The following is a 27,046-nucleotide window of genomic DNA, read 5'->3' on the forward strand; positions in this document are numbered from 1 at the left end:
CAGCCATTGAAACTTACTCTCAACTTGTATATTTATTAAGACGCTTTATAGGACATCCCTGTTAAGCTGGTCTCCCTGTTTATAATGTGTGTCCACTTAATAGATTTATAACCATGTCTCATTTGCCAATATTGATGAGATCCAGCATCGTTTTATTTAAATAGGCACAATTTGGGTATTATTGAAAGATAGAACAGTTATCCTGATGACTTCTGATAGGTCCCTAAAGTGGAAACTCCTAGTTCCTTTGGAAAGTTAGTTATGCCAAATGATGGTTCGCTGGGGCACACAGGCGAAAGGATGTCTTGCTAAAGCAGACACATGAAAGACTGTTTTTCTGAAGCCAACACAGGTGAAAGGATGTTTAGATATAGCAGACACATGAAAGGACTCTTGATGAAGGAGTATAAATATGATCCCCGGACAGTGGGAGACAAGCACTGAGCATTTGTTTGGATTGCTCTGCCTCGCTCTTCTTCACTAAAGACATGCATATATTGGTTCACCTTACATAGTGATGTTGCACTCAACTTGTGATAACTCTGCCATTGAGAGAAACTTGCCCAAGAACTGCTGGTGAGGTTCTTGTGGCAGCTTGCTGCTTCTGCAGCCTTGTCTCAGGCCAGTGGGAGTGCCTGGCAGCTTCTTCAGGATTGAACTACAGCTGCCTGTTGTCTGGTTGCTAAAAGGATTGGACTGTAGCTGCTGGTTCATGCTGTTGTCTGCCTGCCTAGAGGACTGGTCTGCAGCTGCTAAGTCATGTTGGGTATTTACTACAGAACTGAACTGCTGCCCAAGAAGATCGAGCTCACTCCCAAAGAACTATTGCTGAACGGGTCTACTTCCCCCATATCATAATAATTTTTCTCTTCTACTACCTCTGCTGGGTGGTGAGCTAGAGGAGAGGTTGAACTCTTGTTAAAAGTAGGTTGCAAAAAAATTGTGTCCTACAGGTCCCTGTGGGATTTTCTGATCCAGAGCCTTATGAGTGGGTGATGGCTACATGGCAGTCAAGAAAAAGGACAGTGCATACCTGTATTCACTCATAAAGTGTCCTGTTCAGTTATGGAACACTTGCTTATCTCCCATGATGCCTTGGGCTTAAATCCCAACATCACCAACAAAACAAAACGATCCCCACAAAATTGTGGTCTATGCCTTTCTTTCAGTTGCTTCCTTCAAATGGTGCTGCATTAAGAAGAATTGTGTCTTATCTTTGATATTTCTTTTTAGAATTGCATCAAGCCCGTCTGTCAACAGGTGTGTGATTCTTTGGCCAGACAGAAGCAATTAAGATACTAGCTGTCATTTCCATGATTGAAGAGGGAAGCCGAGTGCACAGAGGCAGTTCAGGTAGAGGGCCATCTGGCTTCTGGAAGGACTGGAATTTAGGCAGCTTGGAGGTTGATTGAATTGAGAAATGGGCGTCAAGTAACATTTACAAGGTCACTGAAAAGAAGTTTGGGACAAAACCTTCTAAAGGGCAGCCACGGAAACCCCATGTCTCTACGCTGACAGAAATAGCCACATATCTCCTTGCTCAAGAAATTGTTGGATTTAGATAGTAGAGACCCATTTCAGAAAGTAGCTATGTGTTTTGTTTTGGTTTAACATTTTTAAATGTTTTTATAGACACAGTTTTAACATGATAGAGAAACATCCATGTTGGGAATTGACACAATTCTACTTTTCTTTTCTCACCCTGTGTGCCTTCTTCACCCTTCAGGCACCACTAGCGACTATTACACTCCCTGACTCAAGTTGCTGCATCCCTAACAAGCAGAAAATTAGACTGCATTGTTATTAATACGATTTCAACTGCCACTTATTAATAAGATGGCAGCCACCATTTATTAAGTGCTTACTAGGCCTGGCACAATGCCTGTCACCACACCTACACTCCCTAATCATCACACAACACCACGAGCTCCAGTTTCTACCATCCAGGTGACCGGGCACACATCTTACTTCATGCCAGAGCAGTCATCTTTCTGACCCTGGCTGCTATTCTATGCACAGAGAAGCTTCAGTATGTTGTGCCCTGCTTCTAGTCCCTGCCTTGGGTCTTACACTACTAATGTTAACCTTTGCTATCTTTGCTTGCTGCCACTAAAATGGAATAGAGTTGATGATTCAAGCAATACAAACTAACTTTCAAAATCCCAGAGATGGAGATGGAAGAGTCTGACATCAGGGTGCTAGTATGGGCTAGGGTCTCCTGAGTTTTAGAAAGCTCCATCTCCCTTGAATAGGAGAAAGTGGGGAAGGAGGGGACAGAGGGAGGATAGAGGGAGACAGAGAGAAAGCACGAGGGGGAGGAAGGAAGATGGAGACAGAAGAGGAGGGAGGAAAGGATATATGTAAGGGAGGAGAGACAGAAGAGAGAGAGGGAATGGAGAGAGAGACAGAGAGGGGTGGAAGGAGGAGAAAAACAGAGACAGAGAGAGAGGTGAGAGAGAGGGAGGGAGACAGAGTTAGAAATGGAGAGAGAAAGGGAGGGAGAGAGAAGGACGGAGTCAGTGACAAAGAAAAAGACAGAGAATGCCTTTTGTGCTTCTTGTAAGGATACTACCTCTATCATGAGTTCAATGTTACTCTTCATACAGGTGAAATGTCATTATAATTCATATTCATGATGGGAGGTAGAGTGCCATTGAGTATTCTCTGTCAATTATCTTCCCTTTGTATTAGTTCTGTCAGAACTCTAGCTCACGGATCGTTTTGTTGACCATTCATCACTTTTATCAGTCCCCTCTCAATTTGCTTTCCATTCTCTTCTTTTTGCTTTCTACCTTTGTTTCTTTTGGTTCCCATTGTCTTTTCTTTCATCATTCCTTGAAATTCCCACTGCTTATCCCCTTTCAGCTTCTGTGTTCAATGATTCACTTATTTCTTTTTAAACTTTATTCCCAAATAAATATACTTAAATGGATTTGAATGTAGGTGGGTGTTTAATTTGAATGCAGTACACTTATAAAAACAGACATTGTAATTTAATTTTACGTATTTTATAATTATTGTTGTATTGTCATTTTTAAATTCAGGTTAAATAGTTTTGTGCATTATGTTGGTTTTTATATGCTGTATTTAAAGATATAGTTTATCCTTTGTAATGTCATATGTGTATACAATTTATCTTGATCACATTCACCCTCAAACTCTCTCCTCTTCCTCCCCTGGGTACCCCAGTTCCCACCCCTTCTACCTTCATGTCTTTTCCCTTGCTGTGAACAATCCACTCAATTCTATTAGCTGCTGACATGAGCATAGGCAACCACCGACCAGCTGCCACATCTGTGAAAAAAATAAAAATGACTCTTCCTCCCCTAACACCCATCAATGTCAATAACACCTTGCCTGAGTGTGGGACTCATGAGTGTCCGGCCCATGTCTGTGCTGGAATTTCAGCTATCTTGATCTTGTTGGAAGTTCATGAATGTGACCATCTCGCCATGATGAGAAGGCAGCATTCTGTAGCCACCCTTCCTGTCTGCTGGCTCTTACATTCATTCTACCTTCTTGTCTTTGATGTCTCCCCCGCCTGCACCCAAGTTTTGTAGGGACTGAAATAGATGTTTTCATTTAGGGCTTAGCACTCAACAGTCAGTTATTCTCCACACAGTGACTAATTATGAGTCTTCATATTGAATGTTCCCTCTGTAAAAAGAAGTATTTGATCAAGGTTGAGAGACGCATTAATCTAGCAACACAAATACTTAGAAGGCAGTTTTGACTGCATGCTTGTTAGTTAAAAAATAGTAATGTTACTCCAACTAGGTTTAAAATACCAAGTATGATTTTTATGCCACTGTCTCCCTCATGGATACATCTTACCTTGAAGGCCAGTCCCACAGCATGCAGTGTCTGTCCACAGCTGGGTAGTTCAGTTGATGGCTTTTCTCACCCAGTAATGTACACTGTACTTTTTGTATTATGAAAGATAGCCAGAATCCTCCTTCCCTCGTGGTGTAATCCAGGTTAACGCTAGGTTGATGTCTCTTTGCATTGCAACTTAAGTATATTTTGTCTTCAGCAGCAAGGTCTTACAATGTAGTTATAGTGGGCAACCCAAAGCAACACCAGTAGTCTGCATTCCTTTTGGGTTTCTGGGGCTTCTCTGAACAATAACTCATAGGCATTATCCCACACTGAGCACTGAAATTTTCATTGAACAACTCATCTCTTCTGGAAGAACCGTTGTCTACCTATGCAGGGTACTTTTATTAAACACTTTCCCCTTTTAAAATGTTATGTTTCCAAATTAGCTCACAAAGTAGGGAATTTCCACAAAGCTTTCTTATGTAGCCTTAGCTTTGGTTTACCTGCCTTGTATCCCAGCTCTCGTTATCTCCTTGTTTCCACTCTTACTTAAACCTTAAAACACTCAGTATTTTAACCCTGGTACTTTAGTGTCTCATGTGATGTATGATCCTCTATATTCCTTTTTAAATGTAGACATTAATAGTCAATAAATCATCCTCAGATTTATTTGCCCAGCTTCCACACATAAACGGGTTTCTAGATTGTTCCCTGATAAATTAAAACCTAAAGGTAATTTAACTAACATCTTAGAACATCAAAGCTCATGAATTTGATGAAATAAAACCAGCAATGTTTGAACTGTTCTCTTCATATTATTTGGAAATATTAAATACCTGTGAAATGTAACTTGGAGTTTACAAACTGATTTATGTCAATACATAACTAAATGCTATCATTTACTGCTAGGAGCTATTTATTAAACACACCATGGGATTAAATGGCAAGCAGAGAACTTTATTCTTTCACATGAAGTGAAAAGGCAGGCTGTTTTCTGTATTTCAAAGGCAACAACAGGCATTTGGCAGTGTGTGCCAGCTAGCAGTTAACTAAGTATTCCTTCTTCAAACAGATCCCAATAAGATCAGAAAAGAAGCAAGAGAAAAAAATCTCAATTCTTTCCTCACCAAAAATATGTATTTCTTTGGAGTGGAGGTAGGCAGGTCAAGTGGTAAAGGCTTTGTTCAACATGTATGTATCTCTGGGTTTAAGGCTCAGTACTCTTAAGTGGTAAGTTAGTAGGCTTAAAGGTCATAGAGAATAGATGGAAGATAGTTAGACCCCGTCTTCACAATTCGCTTCCAGCCTACTTCCTGTGTCCTTGGTAAGGCACTAGTTTAAAAATGAAACCCAGCACAGCTGTCTCTCCTTGTAATTTCAACGTCACAGGAGGGGAGGAGGTGAAGGAGTCAGGTCATTGTTGGAGTTTCTGATAGCACATGGCTGTTGGGAAGCTTTGTGTTTCCTTCCTTCCTTTCTTCCTTCCTTCCTTTCTTCCTTCTTTCCTTCTTTCTTTCTTTCTTTCTTTTTTTCTTTTGTTTTAATCTACTCTGCTATATGATTTTTGGTCAAAGCAATGGGATCTGAAGGCCATTTTATGGGTCAGTAGGTAAAGGCTTTGGTTGTCAAGCCTGGCAACATAAGGTAGATCCTGGAACATGATACAAAGAGATAACCAACTCCTTCGATTTGTCCTCTGGTCTCCATATACATTCTAGACTATACACAACACACATCATGACTGCATAGATAGAAAGATAGACAGATAGCTAGATAGACAGTTCTAGAGATACATAGATACATAGATGATGGGTGGATGGATAGATAGATAGATAGATAGATAGATAGATAGATAGATAGATAGAATAAATTCTGAGCTGGATCGTTATCCCTGGGTGGAGAAATTGGTTTCTCTCAGAGGACAAAGACATTCTAGCATCTGGTCCCTTAAGAATTAATTTAAATGGGCCTCTAAATCACCTGAACAAAAAACTGCCCATCAGGAAAACTGTCTGTCCTAGAAAAGTAAAGAATCTACTTTGGTGTATAGCTTGGCACTGTGGTCTCCCTGCCATTGTCCACTGCCATCTCTGTGTTCTTCTCAGCCATGATCCCCACGGCTAGTGTCCACTCATCCCTTAGGGGCACCTTGGTTTATAATAAACTGTGTCTCTCACACAATACACTCTGTATGTCTCCTCTGAATTCTTTTGATGAAGAACATAATAACTGAGCAGCTGAAGGGAGAGTGGAGTGAGATTGCAGTAACAGTACTGTGGAAAAAAGAAACCTGTGTTTCATGGGCTTCTTTGTGTTGAATGTAGGGTTTTCATTCTTCCCATAAGAGCCTGGGATACTAAAATACACTCCATCTCCTCCTCTTAATTACTCACTTTCTTTGCATAAAGCAATGCTCTTATATCTAGCTTCCATTATGTAATTTCTTAACATCTGGTAGAGGCTATAAAGAGAGAGTTTACATAAGCCTTAAAGGAACAAGAAAAAAGACAGGAATGCTCTAGAAGTGCACTCGCCAGCCAATGTCAGACAAAGTCACCCTGGTCACTGACATCCTCTTCTCTTGTTTTATTTTCCTTTCCCATCTGTTGTGAAGTGAAGGTTAGAGATGAATCTTCTGTATACCTGTGTATATACTACTTGGTGCAGGCTCCATGCTATCCAGAAGTCAGAATCAATGACATCCTGTATGCCAGTGGCTCTTAACCTCCCTAATGCTGCGACTGTTTAACACAGCTCCTCATGTGGTGATCATGTGGCTGTATGATTATGTTCATTGCTACTGCACATCTGTAAAGGGTCATTTAATCCCCTAAACACACACACACACACACACACACACACACACACACACACACACACACACGTGCACGCACACACAAATGATAAACATTTTAAGAAAAAAGGTAAATATGGCTAGTTTGATACCAGTGATGTTTTGCGATTGTGAATTAGAAAATTTCACATTTTTTTGCTTCATTTACTCTAAGAGACTACCTCACAAAATGCACCTCAAATTGTCAGATTGTCAAAATGTGAAAAAAATATACAAAAGGTGGTCACTATTTGAATTTCTGGCTTTTGTAAATAGTCCAAAAGATTTGTTCGCATGGGAGCTATGCAGACACATGGTAGAGAGAGCTATCCCCTCCTGCCCACTTCACTCCCTCTAATGCCCCCTCCCACTCTTCTCCCCACAGATGAGGACACTGACATAAGAAAAATTTGCAAACCATAGAAGTCTGGAGTAGTACATTAGAAGAGCTCTGTTTAGCATAAAGTAGGATTTGAAAATAAAATTCATGTGTGTTGTACATGTCCCCATACATATATGTATATGTCCAGGAAAATTGGCGAGTGAGATAAGTTTTGGAAAATTTCTAGGTCTTATGAAAACAATCACTTTTGCATCTTAAGAAAATAAGAAAATAATCCAGTAAGTATTTTGATGTTTCAGTTACATATTAAGCTTCTAGATCCTTTATCTATATCCTTATAAAATAATCTCTTACATGTAGTAAATAATTAAATATCTCTGATACAGTTTGGCATCAGTATAGACATGATAATATAAATCAGTGGTCAGCTGCTCAGTTCAAGAGACCTAAGCTTTTAATCACAAAATGTCTTAGTTAGGGTTTTATATTGCTGTGAAGAGATACTGTGACCACAGCAGCTCTTATGAAGGAAAGCAATTAATTGGGGCTGGCTTACAGTTTAGAGGTTCATTCATTCCATTATCAGCATTGCTGAAAGCATGCCAGCATACAAGCAGACACAGTGCAGGAAAGTATCTAAGGGTTCTACATCTGGATCCACAGGCAGCAAGAAGAGACAGTGAACCACTGGGCCTACCTTGAGCTTCTAAAACCTTAATGCCCACCCAGTGACACACTTTTTCCTACAAAGCCTCACCAATCCCTTCAATAATACCTCTCCCTGTGAGCCCATTTTTCCCTTGTTTTGTTTTTTGTTTTTGTTTGAGACAGGGTTTCTCTGTGTAGCCCTGCCTATCTTGGAACTCACTCTGTAGACCATGATGACCTTGAACTCAAGAGATTCAGCTGCCTCTGCCTCACAAGGGCTGGGGTTAAAGCAAACTACCATACAAAGAAATCCTAACTGGTTTTTGTGGTTGCATGTTGCTACTAACAGACAGTTCTCTCAAGAGATTATATTGCATGATAGGAAACACTATCTTAATATTTGAGCCATTTTTTAATAGTCATGCGATCACAGAATGTGTATAACATAAACATACACCCAAAGAGAAGCCTGGGAAGCCTTAACACTTAGGGCTACTTCAGAGAAAGAAATTCCCAAGCTGAGCTGGAAGTCAAATTCTCTACAGCAATAAAACAGCCCAATGAGTCTGTTGTCAGTGGAACCAGTGAGAAAACTAGTTATGAAGAGAAAGAACAGAAACCTGGTGATTGTCCCCTGATTTGTCAGCCAGGAGATGACTTGATATTTTTGTGGGTAGACTGTCATAAAAGGAAAAAAAAATGGAACTCAGGAAACATCAAGTATCATTTTTTTCCCTTAGGAAGAAACAAAATGGTCAGTAGAGAAATGATAGACGTGTGCACTTATCCTTTGTATGTATCTAGCCCACATATTCAAAACATCATTTCAATAGACAATCACTATATAACAATACACAGGCAATCCTGGGGCACCTTGCAGCCATTTTTTTCTTTCTAGGTTCCTGTTATCATGTTTACCTTAAGATCAGCACATTTCGACAAGACAGCAATGTTTCTACTATGACTAGAATGGATGGAGTGACACAAAGCCATCTAGAGCTAAGGTCAGGGGGTGATGAGGTTGAGAAGATGGGTGGACTACATCATTGTTAAAGTTTCCCAGGACTTTGAAGCTTGTTAAGTGCCACATAAGAAGACTGTCAATCAGATGCCAAAGAATTTGGTCATCTTGAGAATAAGAGAAAAGAACAATAGTATATACCCCATGGTCATGACTTTCAACCATCTTGTATATTACAAGATGTTTATATCAGAAAAGATGATATTGTTGGGATTTTTTTTTAATCAGTGTTCCTGAGTTATTGCTTTAGGCACTGAAGACAACAACCCTCATTTAACTGAACTGCAAACATTTCAAAGTTATAAATTTACCTTTTCCTATAAAGAACACATCATAGAAAACATGCATTTTAACTTAGGAGAGCGAGCTGTCTAAGCATCTGTATACATCTGGAAAGCAGCATCCTGATGCCAGCACAAAGAATTCACATACAGATGTGGCTATGAACACACCTATCCTGTTAACCTGACACAAGTACCTGGCTGTCCTATGCTGTCCTACATTCATCAATATATCATCACCACCTCACCCAGAAAAAAACTTACCTGCTAAGTTGGCAGCTGTATTAAACATTAATTTCCATTTTGTGATTCCGGTCATTCAGAACCCCCACAACCTGAACTCCCCGATACAAAAAAGCCATAGACTTTGTTTTGCCAATATGGAATCTAATTGAAAATAAAATCTGGATTGTCAACATTTCAATTCAAACGCCTTGGCTGTGCTATCCTTGGAGTAATTCCCCCAAAGTCTTTATGGTACTTTGATGAAGCAAACACAAGTTTGCAATGCTCACCTTGCTTACCGGTGTCTCGTAGAGCCAATCCCAGGTCTTAGTCATATGATCCAAAAGTAAACTCAAGGTTTTCAATGACAGTTTTAGACTACTATGACCACACATGGAGTCCACTCCCAGGACAGGGACAGGTCACTGACAAGGCTGCTCATTCACAGGGCTATGCATGCTGTTCCTACTGACATTTGCCTTGTATTCTCCCAAGACACAGTTAGTATGAAACTCCATATGACTCATGATAACCAAAGGGAGAGAAGCAGCAACTCAACACAACCATGAACATTAAAAGACATAGCTGGGGTATCAGCCAGTTCTGGGTTCTGGTTCTGGACTGGCACATTATGACAAATATAAACTATTGTGTCTTACCACTGCTGTTTTACCTATGGTGTTACATCTGTGTTTGACCAAACTAGACCATGTATCATTGAGGAGCCACCTACTCACTGTGCCAGAAAACATTATACATACATCAAACATTCCCTAACAAAGTTCCAAATTTTCATGGCCACCTTGGATAGTAATTCCAGTTGGTGAATGACCAGTGCTTTTAAGTGTTCTTTGGGGAAATCAATTCTTCGAATAATTGTGAACACAGATGTAGCTCTGAGTTCTACTACCAATCTGAGAAAGCTGTCGTCTTAAAGCAACTTTTTTTTCTCTACCTCTGTTTCAGCTCATGTCTTCTCCACACATGGTGGAGATCACCTCTACACATAGTGGGGATCACTCAATCATACTGTGTGGGATCGCCCATTCATGCCACTTCTTTCTGATTAAATGACAATTCAACTACTCAGAAAACCTAAAGCCCTTACAAGTTCTCAACCTAAGTTGTACTCAAAAGTAGCTGTTTTGGATGAGGACATTGCTCTGTGGGTAAATTCACTTGTCGTGAAAATCTGATCTGACTTCAGAACCTCATAAAAGCTAGATACTATCCCCTGGCCCCTAAGGAGATAGGGGGTGAAACAGGAGAATCTTCAGCTAGCCCAGCTTATTCTATATTAATCGAGATGGGAAGACAAATATTCACACTTGATAGTTGTCCTCTGCTTTTCACATGCAAATCCACATAAAGATACAGACTATATTACATACACACACAAAGACATAGACATACAGACCACACCTTCATACAGGATGACTGTTTCTAGTTGTTTTGTTGTTTGTTTCATCTTATCTGGAAAATACACATATTTAGTACTACTTTGCATAAAAGTATTATGGAGAATTAAATCTGGTTCATAGAACAGATTCTAATATTGGACACAATGTAGCTATGTACATCACACAATCCATAAAGATTCAAATAACTCAATGTTGACCAACTGCTTGATATTTTTCTCCATTGTATGCAAAGGTAAAAACTTCTGTAATGTGGAAAATTGCTGTCATCTACCAAGAGCCTTGCAGCAGGCAGCACACACAGGGGGTTTGCCAATTATTTATGTGGTGAATTATCAAAGACAGTGTCTGGGACCGTCTACCACATTTACTTAAAAGGAGTCTCAACAAATCTCAGTAAAATATTGAACGTCAAATTTCAAAATCTGATTGTATTTTAGGCTGAAGTATCTATGACTAAAACTATAAGGCAAACAAGCTGTGTGGAGGTCAAAGCTGTGGGGGCTGGCATGTTGGATTCCTGTAGGTAATGAGGACCAGAAAATAAAACCGACAATACTAACCATGTACTGAAGAACTAAATCACACATCCTGATGGAAAGCTGGCTCTGGGACAGGATGTTCCCACTCCTATAAAGAGATGAGAGAATGCCGCAATGCTACCTGGTGCTGAGGCTTTTGATAGCTAAGGGAGAGAGCACCTAGGGCAGTACTTGGGCCAGATCTCCTGTGGATCCAGTAACTGACAGCAGTGTCTCCCTTAGTACTGTGGGACAGATGTTCGTCCGAGAGCACATAGGCGGAGACAGAAAGAATGGCTTAGTGTTTTCTAACAACTGAAATCCTAAAAGTAATCCCAACACACACGGCAAACCCAACGCTAAGAAACAGGGGCTGGAGCCGGGCGGTGGTGGCGCACACCTTTAATCCCAGCACTTGGGAGGCAGAGGCAGGCAGATTTCTGAGTTCGAGGCCAGCCTGGTCTACAGAGTGAGTTCCAGGACAGCCAGGGCTACACAGAGAAACCCTGTCTCGAAAAACCAAAAATAAATAAATAAATAAATAAATAAATAAATGAAACAGGGGCTGGAAAGACGGCTCAGCAGTTAAGAGTGCTAACTGCTCTTCCAGAGAGGTCCTTGAGTTCAATTCCCAGCAACTACATGGTGGCTCCCAACCATCTGTAATGGGATCTGATGTTGTCTTCTGGTGTGTCTGAAGACAGCTACAGTATACTCATTTAACTAAAATAAATAAAAATATGTTTTAAAAAAAGAAAGTCAAACAACAAAAAACACTAAGAATTGCACTCACTGGACAAAACTCAAGGAAATATCTTACTAATCCTATAAATAGGGCACCCTTCATTCTATAAATGTTTTTTTACCTTGTATAATTGTAAATTTTTAATGACTTTCTAGATGACCATCCTAAAGATGTTCGTAATATAAAATAATAGCTCCAAGATACCTGGGCAACAAACAGAAGCTGTGTTGTTGATATCTGTGTCCAACACCCTTGCCTGCTAGTTTCATATACTGTGTGAGCTTTGCATGAATCTATAATGGTATTTAAGTCATGTGATATCACATGTGATATGGTATCCACACTGATCAAGGGTAAGTAAAGACACAGATAACATTTCATTTCTTTCTAACACTCCACAATGACCACCATGTTTACAATGTCTTACATTTATTGGTACTTACCCATGACTAATATTATGCAGTTTCAGAATAATGTGCACATTTTTTTTTTTCAGCCAGTGGGAAGAATTGCAAAGAAACCAGCTCTCTGGTTTCCTTTCAGAAGTTGATACATCTTCTTGATTGCCCATATTATTTCTTAAGTAGAAAACTGCTAAATAACATCTTTTAGACAAAATTAATTTTGATAAATTATAGCCTTCAGGGTAAAAGTCAGATTTTTATGGACGTGGCCTTTAATGCTGTAAAACTTTCCTGAGTCCACATAATCAAGGGCTTTATACTACAGAGCTGCTGTTGACATACCATAGGAAGACAGTGTCTACAGAAATATATCAGAAGGGAGTGTGAATTGCCACATGGGGTGGGGAAGAGGAGGGAGGCTGGCTGAGGAAAGGAAGGATAGGGAGGGTGAGGGTTTGGAGCAGTTACCTTACCATCTACAAAGTCAGAGGACAGAGGTGTCAGAAGGGAACACTCAGAAAACAGGGACTCAGTGATGCTATTTTAAATACATCTATGATTTAATTTGCTTATGAAATTCAATAGCCAGGGCTTTAATAAGCAGGCACAACTAGGCTGGGCAGTTTTTCCTGAGGTGTGGCAGCTGCATTTGTAATCAGGAGTAAGTTAAGGAGGGAGTCACATCTGAAACAGAATGAGACATCCCTAGCAGATGAGCCGTTTCAGACCTAACCAGTGGATAGAGAAAGTAAGATGGAACCTACAATGTTGCCAATCATTTCATCTTTCCCATTTGAACATTTAAGATTACAGACTGAACATGTTCTCAATTTTCATAGGAAATAAACTCTAGTATAGAAGAAATAAGTGTGTGAGGTAGTGCTGTGTTTTCCAAGTAAGAAAACCTTGAATGTTAAGCTTGGGTACTTTTACCCAGAACTTTTCATTCTACAGTTTCAAAGTTATGAAGTACATCTCCACCATAAAGGCATAGATAAAGCCCAAGAACTGATTTTCTGATTTTCTCCTAGGCAATATATATGTATATATATATTTCCCATGGCAAACTAGGGGATGTGAGAACTGTTGGGAGCAGCTTAGTATCTTTGGAAATGAGCATGTCACCCTCAGCTCTGGAGGGTGACAAAGCAAAGATGGAAGGAGATAGCATGAGCCAAGGATTGTTCTGTGATTCTGAACTTTGTCATTTTGTCATTGCTGTTTCTGCTGCTGTTGTTCCTTTGGGTTTCTGTCTGGGACACAGATGACGCATGTGTAGACAGTTAGCTATGTGTTCTGGCTTATCTGACCTCACATGCAATTATCGTACGGGAGAAGATCAGGGCCTGCGGGCTTGACTTTGCTTTTGTGGTGTTATGGTCAATGGTGATGCTCTTTCTGGTGTTTCTTCTGATTCGCTTTCCTTCTTGATTCTGGAAAGAGGAACAAAGCACTGGCTAAATACTTAAATCATGCAGTTTGGTATTGGTAATGTTTAAGTAGTACTGAGTCATTTGTATTTTCCAGGGATCCACAAATACCTCATGGATTAAAGAAAAGAATTTGACTTTCTCAGTTCTTTTAATGTAAAAATTCAGGTTTTGTACTAAACTGCCATCTCCCTTAATTGTAATCTTTCATATGACAAACAAGTTATTACAATTACATTAAAATTAGATTTACATAAAAATTACATTAAAAATGACAACGCCAGATGACATCCTAAAGTGGATGAGGGGAAATCTCATAAGACCTATCCCAAGATGAGGAGCTATAAGCTTCTAAGAGAGAGAATTGTTCTTCTCTTGGAATGAGCCCTCCCCACCCCAGTAGGCTAACCAATCCCAGGTGGTCATCCCTAAACACATATATAAGGCACACTAAAAGGATTTGGCAAATTGTGTATGTGTGAATATGCATGTCTATGTACAAACATGTGTGTGTGTGTGTATGTGTGTGTGTGTGTAATGCAATAATAAATAAATAACTCATAAAGTTGAAAGGAAGTGGAAAAAGACAGGAGGAATTGAGGAGCTGCAAGAGAAAAATTCTCAAAAATGTTAAAAAAAAATAATAAAGATAACTCTCCTACAAAATGTGTTCACATGACCCTAATACGTGCCCCACATCACAGGAGCAGCAAGCCATTGCTAAAATAAATGCTGTCTGTGCATTCGAGGATTCTTTGTATGTTGTAGGCCAAACACACCATTAGGTATTAGGATGGTTGATTTTAAATATGACTTTAAATATTTGAGAAGGCAGACAAGGAACGCAGCAGTAACAGTGTACAGTGAGAAGGACTCTGGAAGAAGTACAATAAAGATACTTTGAGGGCTGTGTAGGAGAGCACCTGCAGTCCTTATGCTGAGCTCAGCAGAGTCCTGCAAGCCATGCTCTATAGGGATGTAAAGATCTCCTTAAACATTTCTACAACTTTAACAGGAATGGCTGGAGAGATGGCTTAGAAGTCAAGAGCACTGGCTGCAATCCAGAAGATCCAGGTTCAATTCCCAGCACCCACGTTGAAAGACACCCATCTCTTAACTTCAGTTCCAGAGAACCCACTGCCATTTTCTAGCCTACATGGACACCACATGTGAATGGTGCTCAGAAACACATGCAGGCAAAACACCCATATGCACAAAATAATAGAATAATGTTTTGAAGTTTCTATGGAACTTTTCAAGGTGAAGAACAAAGACCTAACCAAAAATTAAAGTATCCTAGAAGAGTGCCCATATTTGTATGTGTATTGTTTGGTGTAGTCTTCCATCTTCCTGAACGTTGCCATAGAGACTGTATAAAGAAGTCATATGCGGCATACATGATACAAGAATGTTGAGTCCTTGCCTCAGCTTGCTGTGGGCTGACCAGTGTGCCTGGGAAAAAAAACCAAAACAAAACAAAACACCTACGCTATATAACAGATGATTCCATGTTAAAAGAAATCTACAAAACCAGAAAAGAAATTATGTCATTTGCAGGAGAACGGACAGAAGTGGATGGAAGAGCATCATGCTGAGGGAAACAGACTCGCAAAGACAAAGAGGTATAAAGCTATTCTTACATACCATCCTCCAGCCCACGGGACAGAGCCTAGGGCCTTGTCTTTATCTCTATCTCTACCCACACTGGAATGCCACTTCCTGCCAGTGGATTCTTAGCACATGGTTACTTCATGATTGGGTTTTACACTTTAAGATATATATATATATATATATATATATATATATATATATATATATATTCAATTTAATTTTATTCATCTCAGTTTTTTATATTTCTCCACTTTAATTTCATATTTTTCTTGCAATGTCTCTTGTAAGCAACAGGAAATACTACTTCAAACTCATCAAAATCATTTTATGACTAGTTGATAGACAATAACAGGCTCACGAGATGCAGAGATAAATGGCTTCAGTTAGGTGAGCAATCTACAGATGGATTTCAGTTTTTCTGTGGATTTATACTCTTCATAGCTTTTTGAGTTATTTATTTATTGTCATTAGTCTGGAGAACGATTCTGAGCTATATAAAGTATCATAAGCAAAACTGAATAGAACTTTAGGAAGGCGGGGATCATCTTGTTTACTTTGAAAAGGCAAACATGTGTGATTCGTACCTAGCATGTATGTCCAATATTTATTTAATGTGCTAAAACATTCACATTTTGAGATAGCATAGACACCTCATAACAATCATTTGCCATGCAAACATTTATAAAACAAATTGGATTGACATTGCAAGCTAATCAATCTGGGAACCCCAAGAAAACAGGAACACTTGAATCTATCGCACCTACCAGAAAACGCCATCCTGGGTGTTTGGTTTACCAGCATAAAATGGAACAAATGTCCTCAATGGCTAGACTGTGAAAGGTTATTTTGAAAGTAGAAAAACTGGGCTTAAGATCACATTGACGCTACCTATGCCAAATGCACTAGCAGCACACCCTGGGAAAAATCTTTAACAAAATGCAAAATCTACCTCAAACAAGTTCTTCATATGCAAATGGTGGGGTTTCAACAGGTTAAATAAAGTGTTAACAGGCCTTTGGCAATGTCTTATTTCAGGGGTTTGGTTTTGTTGCCAGGGCCTCCTTGAGAATGTGAGTCAAATGCTCTACCACTGAGCTGCAGTTGTGGGCACCCTAGGAAGTTGCAATGGATCAGGTCTAACATCGCATCCTGTGCTGTGGAAGAGAGAAAGGCAGTATTTCAGGGTGGGAATCTTGAGAAAGTACCATAGCATGACTAGGTGGAATGATTGTGTGAGTTGGTGGAATGCTGGCCTAGCATGGAAGAGACCGGGTTGGCTCTTCAGCACCACATAAAGCCGGCATGGTGGTTCTTCTAATCTCACCAAGGTGGGGTGAAGCCAAGAGGACCAAAATCTCAAGGTCATCCTTGTCTCTCAAGGTCATCCTTGTCTCTCAAGGTCATCCTTGTCTCCATGTGACCTTGTTTAAAATGCAACAGAAAAGGGTCATGGGAAGATGAGTCTGAGAAGAAGAGAGACGGGTTTTGGGGTCACTTGGCTACTGGGTAAAATGACATAGTTTTGAGCCAAATGCAAAATATGAACCAGATTCTGACTTTTTAATGAGATTCACGGGTTATTTATAGTCATATTAAAGTATGAAATGACTGGCCTGTGAAATTGATAGTGCAGATGGGAGTTAACAAAAACTATAATTGGGCACTGACAGAGGGGAGAGATTAATTAAAGAAGAGAAGCCAACAAGAGACAGGAATCTACTTAGAGATTCAGCCCCAATCTCTCCCTGCCATATCTCCATTTGACCAGGCTCGGCTCACTCTCACAGGTGACACCTGTGGGGCTCATCCCATACCCCTTCAGGTAGAATTCAGTGCATTGTTCAAAAGGGAATAGCTGTTCGCCTTGCATGTCACTGCCACTGTCCCTCCACAGAACTGAAATGAAGTTATTTCCTTTGAATCTGGCGGGGTGGGGGGTGAAGGGGCAGAACAAAACAGATTAAAGTGTATTCCAGTAACCTCCTGGCTGCACTTCCTACACTTGTATGGTATAAACACGGAGATGAAACTGAAGGGGTGACCATGAGATTCAAACTGAAAAAGCAAGTCTGGACAACTGAGGGTTACTGTGAATTCGGTAAAATTTGGCAAGAGTTCCTGGACCCTTCATAGGCTCCCTTCTGGACTCATTAGCTGTCAGAGTGTGACAAGCTAGGTGCCCTTCCTTTGATATCTGGAGCATGGTGTGTCATATTCTCCAAACTGGGAGAACTGGCTGAGGTAGTGGAGGGCTGTGATCTGTTTCTCTGCTGGTGAAATACATGGTTGTCGGCTGAGTTGAGCCCTGCACAGTTGCCTCTTGAATTACACTCCTCAGGTGACAGAGGAGGAAGTGCACTGGAATCTTTATTACAGTGGTTTCATGCACATAACTGTATTGTAGAACTTGGGTGTGTCCGTGTTAGCCCAGAGTGAGGCTGGGTGATATACTGAAGTCAGTTTTCTGTTGGCCGAATGGCAGAGGACGCAATTTTAAAGCTGGATGTTCTTGGATTCCTCTCAGCAGCAATGTCTAAACACAATCAATCAGCTGCCTCTCACGGTAAGTCACAGTAATTAGCCCCATTGCCACTTGTGGAGTGATGCTACCACACACTAAGTACTCTGTGGTGTTGCTAGGTCTTCAACGCTTTACCACGGATCTCTATGTAATTAAAATCCTTTTCAATGGACTGAAGGGAAAATGTTGTAGGTTGTTTCACCAGGAATCAATAAGTAACTTACACTGGCTGGTATTAAGAACAGCATCTTTTATGTGGTTAAAAGTGTGCACCCCAAGTGCCAGTACTGGGACCTGAAATGTGCCCTTTGCTCTAGCAGTGAGGTCATAGCTTTTCTCTCCCAAAGGAAATTAATTGCAATTTGTTCTAATTTTTATTAATTTCCCACAATCAGGTAAATAGAGCTTGCTTGCTCTGATAGATGGCTGAAAAGGAGGCCATGGTATCCCCTAGTATAGCCTTTGAGCTAATTCTCTCATTTTTGATGTTTTTTTATGCTTCGCGATTTGAGCATGAGTGTCTTCCTGGGAGATTATTCCAATCATCAATGATCTTCAAAAATTATTTTAAAGTACTTTTTTAGATTTAAAAAAAATGTTTTCTGTGTATGAGTATTCTGTCTGCATTGCATGTACACGCACCATATGTGTTCGAGTAGGGACAGAGGAAGCCAGTTGCCCTGCATAGAGGCACGTGGAAGGAAGGGACAGAAATGGTGGTAGAAGTCACAGTTGTGGACGCAGCATAAACATGCTTTCCTCTCTGGTGCCCTCCTCATACAGATTTTAACCCTTCTGACTTTGTATGGATCCTGTCTTCTTTTTCTTTGAAGCATGGTCTTCCTCACACTGTGTGAGTTGGCACATACCTTGTTTCTCCTGAGATGTCCTTTGAATCTCTGCCTTCCTCTGTTGCTCTTGTGGTTGTTTTGATTCTGATGTGTCACAGGTTTTTCTTTAAGGAAACTGTCTCTTCCTGGATTTTCTAAGTTATTTTAATAGGGTTTGAGAACTTTCCTCCAATTCTGATGTTTGCATCATGGAAACTTTTTATTTCCTTACCATAAACAAGCAAATAAACAAGCAAACAAAACATTAGGATAGGACTGACTCATTTCTGAGGACTAGTGATACGGAAGGATTTCCTATAAGGACTTCCTAAGATTTTTAAGTTTGTTTATTGGATATACTGATTTTACTGTTTCCATCAGAAGTGTGGATCACAAGAAAACAACCTTGCATGTTAAGTTATATTTTCTTAAATATTTTTAGAAGAAAAAAAAAAAAACATCGAAAACCTTTGAGGGAAGCAAAGCAAGATGTTTAGTTGTTCGTATCGTGATTACAGCAGGCATAATAGGTGCACAAAGCCTGTTCTCTTTACATTTGTCTTGCATTTACTATGCAGTGATAGAGAAGAAAATGATAGCAATACTTGCTCCAGCGTCCTGTGCGGTGGTTCCAGCCTGGAACCCCAGCAGGTGGAAGCCTGAAGCAGGAGAATTGTCACAGCTTTATGCCAGCCTAGACTACACCGTGCTCCCCAGGACTGCTTGGGCTACAAAGCAAGACCCTGTCTCAAAAAAACTCAAAAAAACCAAGAAGTGAAAGCAAACCAAAAGAAACAATAATTACTTTGTGGGTCAGTGGCAAGGAGGGGGAGTTTGATAATAGAACCCGGAACCCAGATGGAAGTGAAGGTAGTATTGTCTATTTAATGTCTTTGTGTTTCAAATGTGTTGTCTTAGTATTGATTGCTGTTCCTGTGGTAAAACACCATGGCCAAAAGTAGCGGGGGGCAGGAACAGTTTCCTTCACTCAAAGTTCCATACAACATTTCATCATTGCAAGAAAGGAAGGCAGGAACTCAAGCAGGACAGGAACCTGCAGGCAGGAGCTGATCTAGAAGCTATGAAGAAGTGCTGTTTACTGGTTAGTCGTTCATGGCTTGCTCAACCTGCTTTCTTATAAAACCACCATCAGCTCAGAGAGATGGCACCATCTTCAGTGGGCTGGGCCCTCCCTGATCGTATGGAGGCATTTTCTTAATTGAGGTGGTTCCCTCCTCTTGGATAACTTTAGCTTGTATCGGGCTGGCATAAAACTATCCAGCATGCATGTGTATTAACTATTTTAAAAATTAGACAGTGAGTTGATAAATACTAAAAAAACAGCAACAACAAAAACACAACACAAAGGAGAAAGTCTGATCAAGAAAGATTTCAGCTCAGTCATACATCTGAGAATCAGCAGACCCTTCAGATGAATCCAAGTCTTCATAGAGGAACTTGCCTTTGCCCTTCTCATTGCTGCGATCTGCAACATGGCTCCTGTTCACTTTTGATCTCTGTTACTGTGATGAGATACTTAAAAGTAACAGAGGGGAATAAGGAGTTTTCTATGATTTACACCCTCAAGTCATAGTCTGTCACTGAAAGAAGCCAGGGCAGAAACTTGAAGCAGAAATCATAGAGGATGCTGCTTTTCAGACATACTCGTAGTCTTATGTTTAGCTAACTGTGTTATACAGCCTAGGATGATCTGCCCAGGGAATGGTACTGCCCACAGTGGGCTCCTCTTATGTCATCTAGCAATCAAGAGGATCCCCTATAAATATATCCACAAGCCAATCTGAAATGAACAATCCCTGACCGGAGACTCCTTTCAAAGATTATGCTAGGTTGTGTCAACTCCACAATTAAAACCGATCGAGAGAGTTCTCAATTTGAAGATGTAGATGTTGGATCTCAGAGTGTGTCACTAGGGTGTTTAGGCTCAGAAATAGTCATCACAGGATTGGGAGGAGAGATTAAGACTCTGTCCTTCAAGAAATAGTATGAAGAAAGCCCTTTTATGTCTTTGTTTTGCCTGAGGAAGATTATTCTAATTCTAAATAACTTGCTTTGTGGTACTATTAGGTGAAATCTACTCACTGAAAATTATGAAGAAAAGACCCTGCTTGGAATCCTTTGTGAAAGGCCATGACCAACACAAGTTAACCATGGACTAACATGATTCACGATGGCACAGCTTAGAGCATTAGTTGGCCCGAATTTGATAGAACATAGAATCAGTTAAAGATAAAGACACTCAGACTTTAACTTTCTTTTCTTAGAAATTTCAAAAAAAAATTAAATAAAAAAATTCAAATTTCTCCTTTTCAGTGTCTTTCCCTTTGAGGAAGGGGAGGGGAGCTTGCATTCCTTTGTTTCCTTTCTATGAAATATGCATCCGAACCTGGTCGTCTCCTTCCACTGAAAGTCTTATCTTAGGGATCGTTCTTGTTTTTAACGTTTTAGGTCTGGACACCGTCTTTTTATTGCAATTGTATGGGGACTCACCAAGTTGCACAGCTACATTCTTCCAGAAGGACAGCAGTCTCGTCATCACCAAGCTCAAAATGAAGAGCAATAGCTTACATGCACTCTCCTATCTTCAGCGTGCATTACTGGCTCCTGATAAAAGGCGAACAGTAACGACAAGCCTTGAAATACGCTTGTGGAAGGCAGCAGAGGTCAAATCGTGGAGCCATTTTGGAAACAGATCCAAAGGATAAAGTCTTGACCTTTCATTTCCTGTCTCTGGGTTTCTTTGAAGTGGGAGTTAACCAGGACTTGAAACAGCTCCAGACACTGAGCCAGACCCAAGTTGTTTTTGGCCTGATGATCTGGCCCCCCAGTGATGGCTCCCACACACGACTGGGTGTCTTTGATGACTCTCTTCCTTCACAGAGACAGGCCTCCAGACCATTGTGCACTTCCTGCCTCACACTGCAAACTTCTAGAAGATGAGCTGGATTTCACACATAAAATCGAATGAGTTGTCGCTACTTCTGGAGAGCCTTTGCACACAGGTCCCCACCCCCCACCCCACCCCCTTCCTTCCCTCCCTTCTGATTTTTTTTTTTTTTTTTTTTTTTTTTTTTTCCATGGAGTTGTGCTAATTAACAGCCTGCCATTAAAGGAAAATAGAGAGCACATCTCCTGGGTGGCAGGAGACAGAGGAGCTTGCTGGGAACACCCGAGGAGAAGCAACAAAGCTGGTTTCCATTTTTATTGAGGGAAAGGGGGGGGGGGAAGTTTTGTTTGTAAAAACCTAAGGAATTTGGTAAAATAGCTTTAACATGAAGACTAAAACCTACTTCTGTACATCTTTGCAGAGGACTGAGGTCAGGGTGGGACACAGTCCTGATTTGAAAGGAACCCCAAAGCTGGCTCCCCCACCCCCACCCACTTTTTTTTTTTTTTTTTTTTTTTTTTTTTTTTTTTTTTTTTTTTTTTGCCACAAACACTAGTCTCTAAAACTTCTAATTACCTCCTGCTTGGAAAAGACTAATCCTCCCAAAGTAAACATGATCCTTATAGAGAACTCATGTTCTTTAAATTATTCTAAATCAGGGTCGAAGTGATTACCTCCCAGAGAACTAAATTATTCCCTTTTGAAATCAGTTTTATTGTTCCTCTGGTGTTATTAAAGAGTGAATTTTTAATACAAAAAAGCCAATAAACATGAAGCTCAGATATTGAAGTTATATTTCTAGCATGCACACCAGGAGATCCGTCTTTTTGGATCAGTCAGGAGTGTATTATTTTAAAAATACGTTTATTTTTCTTGTTTTTATGCTCATGCTTACTTTCTGGAGCTTCTCTCTCTTCTTCTTCTCTTTCTCTTTTTATGTGCATTTTTTATTCTACATAATATCAAGCATGAAAACAATACATTTTTATAAGTGAAGACATTGCCGAGATACAAGTCTGATGTGTTCAGATAAAGTCTGTGTTTATATAGAATTTCCCCCAAACACTACACTCCCATTTCTTTGACTGTTGAGACTAAATATTTAAAGGACTCATCTCTCAAATGGAGTATTAAATTGAAGATGACAGGTGGTTATACAATGTTTTAACGAATTGGTATGCATGTACTAATATTTAGGCTTTGAGTACGTACTGACTTTATAATCATCTGAGATATTTATATTACTTACCTATTGAGGAGATAGGGCCTGAAGTCAAAGGTCATACATATCTTACATACTTTTCAGAAAAGTCAATATAATGCCTGTTAGTATTCTGTCTTGTGTGAACGACTAACACCAGACATCTAACAATGCCAAATAGCAAAATTTACATAGATGCAGAATAAGAGGGAACCATATCCAACTGGCGATCCCACCCTTCCCCCTGTTTAATTCATTGGAGTCTAGAATAAGACATCTATCACATGGCTTGACAAGATAACATATATGAATGGCTTCTGGAACTTGCAGCTGTATGAATGGGTTTGTTTACCCCTGGGATGCTAAGTGCTTATCCACTGGGTGAAGATTTGGAGAAGAGTCGCTCTCTTGGTCATTTGTGTTAGGGGGTCAGGCCTTTCAGATCTGAGTTGCTGAAGTCCATGGTGTTCTTCCTACTTGAACTGCTGTTTCTATCTCTGCAGACTGTTGGCATGGGGTACAGTTTCCACACACATGAAGTGGTTAGGCTCTGTGCGCTGCTTTAACCAGCAAATCCTGTGTGCCCATCAGAGTGTAGTTCAAAGCTATTTCTTTCTTTCTTTAATTTTACTCCACACATGTCCTATTCATACACAGTAGTTTGATTATTTCAATGTCAGTTCTAAGATTCACAATTAAAATGCTAGTTACTAGCTGTCTACCAGAGATGCAGGCAGCGTGCAGAATGTTGTCAGCCAGGTGTGGACTCAGTGCTCAGTAGAATCTGTCCCTCATTCTCAAAGCACATGAATACAACCCCCACTGCAAGGTTTAGAGGACACAGGAGTATGCGCTTTGCCCTGTGATTAGCAGACTCAGTCTAATAAAGATGCAGGCAGCTGCATAATGAGAAATCCAGCACAGCTGACCAGAACAAACTGCAGTAGTACAGGCTCTAGGAGATGGGCAAGCTACACTGATGGGGCTGTCATTAGACTTTTTCTAAAAGGGAAGATGCCTAAAGAAGATGCCCCATTTATAAGGGGGGAAAAAGTCTTGATGAGAAGGGGGAGCTTCAACTGGGCCAGAGAGATGGAGGCATGTGAGCAGAGGAGCTGCACCTAGCTTGGGACTCAGAGATTGTGTAATTCCCGTGAGCACATGTCTGGGGAGTGAGAAGGGTGTGTTTCTTTCACCTGTTCTGAAATAAAAATGAAAATATACTGGCTTTAAGAGCAAGGCATAGGGTGGTTTGGAACCTGTTAGAAAAAAAAATATAAAAAGAGGTTGATTATTGGAGAGGTGGAAAAATATATAGGGATATGCTTCTGGGCTCTGTTAATCTCTACACTGAATTAATAATTATTTACTGAGTAACCAATATGTACTACACCAATGGTTCTGAATCTGTGGGTCATGATATCTTTGGGTCAGTTGACCCTTTTACACAGATCACCTAAGACCATTGAAAAACATGGATATTTGCATTATGATCATAACAGTAGCAAAATTAGTTATGACATAGCCACAAAACCTAATTTTCTGGTTGGGGTCACCACAACATGAGGAACTGGGTTAATGGTTCGTAGCATTAGGAAGGTTGAGAACTGCTGGCCTAGACTGGAGTTTGAATGTTGTTGCAGCCTGAATCCTCTCCTGTAAGGATATTCATCTTTTTGAGAATATGTTCAGTATACTCTGGTTTAAATTAAATTAATAAATGTTAATTAATTAACGTTAATTAAACTAATAAACTTGAAGACACTAATAAACTTGAAGAAACGTTAATTAAACTAATAATCTTGAAGATACAACTTGAAGAATTAATTTATGTCCCAAAGAAGATCTGGCATCAGTATGTGCCCTTGTGGGCTGGTTCTAATCAGATACTAACTAGCTGAAGGTATTACCTGCTTCTGACCACTGACTTTCTGATTTCAACACGAAAGGATTCTTTCTAGCAAGGTATCAGGACCTAGACCAACTGAAAGCTAAGGAATAATAGAAAGACTGAACCATTCTATTATTAATTCATACAAGTTAATTCATACAAGTTAATCTAGGTTTATTAATGCCACACTATCCTATAAACCTTAATATCAACATATACATTTTATGTTATAGTATACAAATGTCACCATTTGTCTACCCTGGGAAATGTAGTATGACTTTCAGTTTAGCAGGGCAGATAGAATTTAGTTACCCATTCAGACGAAGACACAACTAAATAATAACGAAAGTATAATCACAAAGACGAGGATCAGGGCAGGCGAGTGTCTTTCTCTTGTTCAGCCCCCAAGATCCAAATGGTGTTTAAATTATGTACATGTTATTAAATTAAAAACAAAGTAACAAGGATGATTGATATATCTAGGTTGGGTATTAGGTTACATTTCTGATTGATATTGAGCATTACCAAACTTATAAAGCCTTTGGTTAACATTTAAAAAAAAATGTACAAAAGCAAAAAGGAGAAGGGGGCATGGGATGGGGGTTTTCTATGGAGGGGAAATGGGGAAAGGGGATGGCATCTGAAATGTAAATAAAATATGCAATAAAAATGAATAAAAAAACAAAGTAAAAAAAACATAGAAGAATTTGACCAGCTATGTTACTGTCTTTGTTCCTGTTTTTCTTCTTGTAGCTGACAATAAGATGTGGATTCCATTCATAAGCTGATAGGACATGGTAATTGTATGGACAGACCAAAAGAAGACTGTTTTCCTCACAGCTAAGTGAGTAAGATATAATTGCTAATATCTAGTATCAATTGGATGGAATAATTGATAATGGAATATAGTCACTAAATACTAAATTATTAAAACTAATTTACTTATATCAGTATATAAGCATACATGCATATGCATGCATCCATATATATTTAATGTGATTGTGTATTACTGTGACATGAGTGTAGGTGTTATCTCTAATATTTTGCATAACCCTTGAATTGTTTCTGTATTATTCATTGGGAGGAGCATCATTCAGAAACTGTGCCCTAGAGGTGAAACTGTTTCAGAAATATCAATAATGTGAGGCTCAATTATTCATCCACTGATTTATTATTTAAAGATGTTATATATAATATATACAGTGCACAACCTTAAGCTTACAGCTTGGTCGGTTTTAGTAGTTATGTAGCCCAGGGAACGACCATTAGAGAAGAGTACATTGCATTTCCCATCTCCCAAAAAGCTTCCGTTTGGTTTCCTTTCCTGTCTGTTTATGCTATCAATATGACCACATTCTGAGTTTTAGCAGCGTACATTAATTTGGCCTGTTCTCAGATGAAGTGCAATTGGAATAGTCATTTGTATTATTTTTTACCTGGCTCTTAAATATTTTTCTAATCCATCCCTGCATGGCAGGTGGTCGCAGCTATCTTAATTCTCCCTTTAGTCATTGAGCTGTACAGCACACACAGTTTACTTACCCTGTCTCCTGCTGACTGGAGTGCTTCCAGCTTGTAGTTACTCTGAATGGAGATACTGTGTGCATTCTTTGATTGACCTGGGTAAATTTCTCAGTGTGGGATATTGAGCCAGGATAAGTAGATGTTTAACTTTAGAGGGAAATGTTAACAGATACCCAGATGCTGTAGACTTTCAGAAGAACCAACACTACCCTTCACTGTCAGTTGGTCTCATTTAGCTTAGACTACTACTACCAGAAATGGAGTAGCTGAGTGACTCGAATGGAGGATACTTGCTGCTGGTGCCCACAAGTACAAGATTGGGTTTCCCTTACAGTGGAGTGCTTGGTGCAGACACTTTTCCTACTTTGTGGATGGCTGAGAGGGAGTTAACTCTAGTCTCGTTCCTTCTTTCTAAGACCACTAATCCCACCATGGGTAACTCACCCTCATAACCTGGTCCAAGTCTAATTACCCCTCTAAGGACAGACATCTAAATGCTTTTATATGGGATCTTGGTATAAAAATACCGAGGGAGCCACTCAGCAGCCATCAGTGCTCATTTCAGCAGTTTTGAGAGACATGACATGAAGACAGAGATTTTAATCGGTGTTTTCCTAGTGACAATGATGATAGGCCCCTCGTAATATGCTCATTGGCTTTTTGAAAATTATTTTTGAGGGTTTTCATTACTTTTGAAAAAGTTTAAATCTCTATTTACTTATGTGTATGTGTAAGACTGTGAGTGAGTGTGTGTGTGTGTGTGTATGTGTGTGTGTGTGTGTGTGTGTGTGTGTGTGTGTGTGTGTTAGGTTGTAGGGGCATGTGGCAGTCAAAGGACAACTAATAGGAGTTGGTCCTCTCCTTCTACCATT

This window comes from Arvicanthis niloticus, chromosome 13 (assembly GCF_011762505.2).
Source record: "Arvicanthis niloticus isolate mArvNil1 chromosome 13, mArvNil1.pat.X, whole genome shotgun sequence".
Classification (NCBI taxonomy): domain Eukaryota; kingdom Metazoa; phylum Chordata; class Mammalia; order Rodentia; family Muridae; genus Arvicanthis; species Arvicanthis niloticus.